Genomic DNA, 6,332 nt, shown 5'->3' on the forward strand with positions numbered 1-6,332 from the left:
ATGTATGTTGTTTTTCATGGCCTGATATCGTGTCATAACCTCATTGCCTGACGTCACGGCGTCAGGCTGTATAAGGATTGATATTTTCATAATCCGAAACTATGCGATCATACCTAGATAGCTAGATTTTATGCAAGCTGATTTACATTGGAATTCTTTACCTGCATTTTAAAAGAAGTAGTTTTCAGAAAAGAGAATGATATTACTGATGCAAAATACTGCAGTGTTTACTTCCTTTACTCTTTTTGCATTGAACAGATTATTCCATGTGATTCATCGTTTCAACATGTCCGTGCATCCTTTTTTCTGCATTTCTATACTACTGGATCAGTCCATTTACATTCTACGAAAGGGGTGAATCGCTCTTTTCGCGCCAAATGTCACTGCTTTTTTCGCGCCTTTTCCTTGGATTGTTCTATTGTATGAATGGGTGTGCTAGCAAGTTCCATCGAATGAAATAAAGTTTATCCTTTTAACCTCCTTCTAATGCTTCAGAAATTCTCTCTACAAGTTAATGTTTTATCTCATTCTTTTAAACAACATATCGTATAATATATCAGTATGCGGACATACAACACTAAAGAAATGATTTTTCTAATTTGCTTCCCGATCCCGCGGTTGGTTTATTCCATAAATGGACTAGTCCAATAATAATAAACAACGCAGTTCAACAAGTCTTGTCTCCAGATGCATGATCTATTATAGATGCATACAATAAATAAGAAACAAATGCAAATCTGGGAATTTTATTTCCACAAAGGCCTAAGTATTGAATTTACGTATTTCATTCTCAATATATGATAGTGGCACTACCCCCCCCCCCTTTTTTTTAAGAAAAAAAATTAATGAACACACATTACTACTGTTTACTTCAGTGGAGAAAATACACTCCAACAAAATGTGTACTAGTATTTCATTATATCCATCTTTTAAAATGTTGATAATGCGGCATGATTTGGTAACAGATTTTACAATGAAGCTCGAAATCAATTTAGATCGAAGGGCAGATCACTCCACTTGCAGAACCCCCCCCCCCCCCCCCACACACACACACTCAGAATAACAACTCTTTAGTATGCAGTGTAGAGATGATATTCTTCTAAAAGTTAAATAATATCAAGATTTCATTTACACAAGGTTCTCAAAATATAAAGTAAGGAAATATTTTAAACCCACAGTATTTCTCAAATAGTTTATCACTCCGCATGCAGATATTGATTGATTAAGTCAGGCAAGCTTTTTAAAAAGCTGTTACTTGTATCAGGTTAATGACAAGTAAACATTGATGTAACCATCAATTGTCGCCCGGGAAATATATAAAGTAAACAATAGAAATGAGTCTTGATCATCAAACCGCTTTGATATGTGTGAAAAGGCATGCGTCTAATTGATGGCGACGATAGTCGCGAATATTTTTGAAAAATTATAGTCGGATAAAAATCAAACAAAAACGATACAATTTTAACCTTGATCAATTCCTCATTTAAATGTTGGCTGCAAAAAAATATAAATTGAAGTTAGACACATGCATCACTTATATTCAAAAATGTATTACTTTTCAATTTTAGAATATAAAACATGAACTATGCAGAGTACGTTTTATGCGAGAAGTAAAATTCGATGTTCTGAAAACAAGAGGCCCAAGGGCCACAGCGCTCACCTGAGCACATCAGCTAGGAAAAAACACATCAGATCAGAACTGAAAGTTAATTTAAGTTGGGGGGGGGGCTTGAATTTTAACCCCCAAGGGGATCATAATTTGAACGAACTAGAATCTATATTACCTGAGGATGATTCCATACAAATATTACTAATCCTGGCTTTGAAGTACTTGAAAAGAAGATTTTTAAAGATTTTTCCTATATATTCCTATGTAAAACTTTGATTGGCCATTTTGGCCCCGCCCTACCCCCGGGGGTCATGACTTGAACAAACTTGAATCTACTCTACCTGAGGATAATTTCACATGAGTTTCATCTTTCCTGTTTCAATGGTACTTGAGAAGAAGATTTTTAAAGATTTTTCCTATATATTCCTATGTAAAACTTTGATCGGCCATTTTGGCCCCGCCCTACCCCCGGGGTCATGACTTGAACAAACTTGAATCTACACTACCTGAGGATGATTCCACATGAGTTTCATCTTTCCTGGCCCAGTGGTTCTTGAGAAGAAGATTTTTAATGATTTTTTCCTATATATTCCTATGTAAAAATTTGATTGGCCATTTTTGCCCCGCCCTACCCCTGGGGGTCATGACTTGAACAAACTTGAATCTACACTACCTGAGGATGATTCCACATGAGTTTCATCTTTCCTGTTTCAATGGTTCTTGAGAAGAAGATTTTTTAAGATTTTTCCTATATATTTTCTATGTAAAACTTTGATCGGCCATTTTGGCCCCGCCCTACCCCCGGGGGTCATGACTTGAACAAACTAGAATCTACACTACCTGAGGATGATTTCACATGAGTTTCATCTTTCCTGGCCCAGTGGTTCTTGAGAAGAAGATTTTTAATGATTTTTCCTATATATTCCTATGTAAAACTTTGATCGGCCATTTTGGCCCCGCCCTACCCCCGGGGGTCATGACTTGAACAAACTTGAATCTACACTACCTCAGGATGATACCACATAAGTTTCATTTTTCTTGGCCCAGTGGTTCTTGAGAAGAAGATTTATAAAGATTTTTCCTATATATTCCTATGTAAAACTTTGATCGGCCATTTTTGCCCCGCCCTACCCCCGGGGGTCATGACTTGAACAAACTTGAATCTACACTACCTGAAGATGATTCCACATGAGTTTCATCTTTCCTGGCCCAGTGGTTCTTGAGAAGAAGATTTTTAAAGATTTGTTCTATATATTCTTATGTAAAACTTTGATCGGCCATTTTGGCCCCGCCCTTCCCCCGGGGGTCATGACTTGAACAAACTTGAATCTACACTACCTGAGGATGATTCCACATGAGTTTCATCTTTCCTGGCCCAGTGGTTCTTGAGGAGAAGATTTTTTAAAAATGCCAATAATTTTTCTCTAAATCATGATTATCTCCCCTTGGAAAAGGGCGTGGCCCTTCATTTGAACAAACTTGAATCCCCTTCACCCAAGGATACTTTGTGCCAAGTTTAATTGAAATTGGCCCAGTGGTTCTTGAGAAGAAGATGAAAATGTGAAAAGTTTACGACAACGACAACGCCGACAACGACGACGACGACGACAACGCCGACAACGACAACGACAGACAACGGACAAATTGTGATCAGAAAAGCTCACTTGAGCCTTTGGCTCAGGTGAGCTAAAAAGGGATCTGTCGTTTTTTCGATAGTAAATGATAAGCAACTTTATATATTAAATATGTAAAACATATTTATTTTTACAGATTCACTTTATGGAAGTAAATATATTATGTATCTCCTAATTTAGAAAAGGAAAGAACATCCTGATTAACAATCTTTTCAATGTTTAGAAAATCTTTAATTCTGAATAAATTCTCCCACCCCAATCACCATACACCAACACTTAAACTTATATGTATAGAGCAGCCCGGTCCTCCGGGCTGCAATTACATAGAGCAACAGAATGCTGAGGCACTTTACAGGTGTGGTAATCATTAATTCTTATTGTTGTATCTCAGATGCCCTGGTCGTTGAAAAAAGGTAGGAAAGGGCTTTGCAATATTTATAATAATCCTCCTATCTGATCATCAGCATGACAAGAATGACTCTACTTTTTGGGCCATCAATTGTGATACGATTCGTTAATTCAATTCAATTCAATTTATTCACTCAAAAACATGTAAATGGTACATGAGGTACAAAAACATATATAACATATATACATATAATAAAGTGGGTCTAGCAGAAGGTGATAACTAACTAAGGAGAACAGACAATATTATTAATTTTAGAAATAAATGTACATAATTTTTTCAAAGAATCAACATCATTTTGGCACATGACTTCACAAAACTTGATAATATTTGGATTAGAACAAAATTTTTGGTTCAAATAAACTTTCCTCAGTTGGTTTAAAGCACTGCATTCTAAGATATAATGATATTCATCTCCTACAGTGTATCTGGTTACTACTGCATAAGCTACAAACTCTTTCATATCTCTGAGTACCATTCCATCTACCTGTTTCAATTGGAAGGTAGTGATTTATGGTTCTAAACTTAACAAAAGTTTTTCTAAATTTAAATGATAACAGTGTTAAAATTTTTCGCACTCAAAATTGGTTTTATAAATTCTATAATGTAAACTTTTTGAAGATTCTTAAACTTCACTATTCCACATTTGAATATATTGATCTTTCAATCTTTGTTTTACTGTAGCAGTTATTCATTCTACATTATATAAATATTGCTCATACCATATATTTGATAAACCACATCTATCAAAAATCTTTTGTACAAGTGATACCCACGAGTTTTTCATTTCCCCTTTATCATGTTGTTTACGTAAATACATAATCATATACAATTCTATACATTTTTTTTCTTTTCCACTCACAAGTTTTGCCCAATATTTTATCATTCTTGAGTAAATATTTATGTGTAATGGAAACCGTCCAGTTTCTCCATAAATCATGTAACTTGGAATGATACTTTTCAAATTCAATATATATTTGTTATACAAAAAAAAATGTTTTAATTTCATACAACGCAATTTCTATATCATTACATTATGTATTTATCTATCCCAATCAATCACCGCACGTAATAATTGTAAAATAAGTCAAGAATAAGCTTCAGCATTTTCGTTTGTTGTTTTGTTTTTCCCTTATTTTTATCATTCATAAATTGCAATGAGCTTACAACGCACTATGAAAAATTACGCACTTTGAAAAAAATTCAAAGTGCGTTAAATTTTGGACCAAATTAACGCACTTTGAAAAAATAAAATTTCTTTTCAAAGTGCGTTAATATCGACCACATAAACGCACTTTGAAAAAATGTGTATGGCTTGGTCAATATTCTTCCAAATCTTAGGTAACTCTTCGGTGATGAGGTAACTACCGGATGTGAAAGTGAGCGATTTTGATTTTTCTATGCTTTGAAAATTCTTTTCTCTCTTAAATGTTTTACTGTAATTATTTTTTGTCCAGTTTGCCTGCATTTTATGTTAACTAAAATTTATTGAGAGTTTCCAACGTCATACTTGTTATGCAAATACATATATGTGGGTGTAAGATAGGCATCGGTACCGGAAGGGGGGTGTACACACAGATGTTATGCAAAGATATACATATTATAGGCATTGAAAATTGGGTACCTGTAAAGTGCGAAACGAAATAGAAACGGAACGAAATGAAACGAACTGAAACGAAACGAAATCTGCCGAAACGAAACGAAACGAAACCTACCGAAACGAAACGAAATCAAGACGAAACGAAACGAAATCAAAACGAAACCTGTCGAAATGAAACAAACAGAACATATGGTCTATTTTTACTTCATATGAAATTTATATAGTTCAAGCACCACAGGCAATTGTTTCGCTTCAAGCTCATACATAGGCGTCGGAAGGAAATTGAAAAGGGGGGGGGGCTTAACCAACAAAAAAGGTAAACCCTAATTTTCAATGCCTATATAATACATTTCTTCGCAAAAAAGTGGGGGGCTAACCCCCCACCCCAACCCCGCTTCCGACGCCTATGTCATATTTTGTTAATATCTTACTGAATAATTTACCTACTTAAAAAAAAGATATCGTTCGCTTCGAGAGAATTTTTTCTTGTCAGTTAAATCGTTTTAGATGTCTCTGGTCGAGCCTCTTTATTGCAAACCACTCATTTCTTCCTCGAAAATTACCTCGATAGAATAGGACCGTATGTACGTAGAAAGGATACACAAGATTTCGGTTGGAGTTATATGTATAATTGAACGATAAAACTAGACACCTCAGAATGTAATACTAAACACTCTAAGTCACTGGTTTATCCTATGTTTTAAGACATTCGCAATACAAAAGAAAAGTGACTTTAATTTGACCCGTACATAAACGAGCCTTTACATGTAACATCAATTTTGATAGATATGTTGTAATAAGGACTGAAAATAAGAGTAAGATATAAAAATTAGAAAATACTGCACATATTGAAATTATACATGCATAGTACGCTCGTGCATATTTGCAGCTGGCAAACATGTAAATACATTATTAGACTGAGAAGGGAGCCTAATGTATCGGTAATTAAATTTTATATTACTGTAACAAGTGCTTGAACTATATAAATTGTATTTGAAGCAAAAAAATGTCCACATGCAGTTACACATATATAATTATATACATGTACCTTGATTTGGAAAAAAAATAAACATTTTGATAGTT

The sequence above is a fragment of the Saccostrea cucullata genome, unplaced genomic scaffold (genome assembly GCF_032062105.1).
Source record: "Saccostrea cucullata isolate Sc308-1 unplaced genomic scaffold, CSIRO_AGI_Scuc_v1 ctg80, whole genome shotgun sequence".
Lineage (NCBI taxonomy): Eukaryota > Metazoa > Mollusca > Bivalvia > Ostreida > Ostreidae > Saccostrea > Saccostrea cuccullata.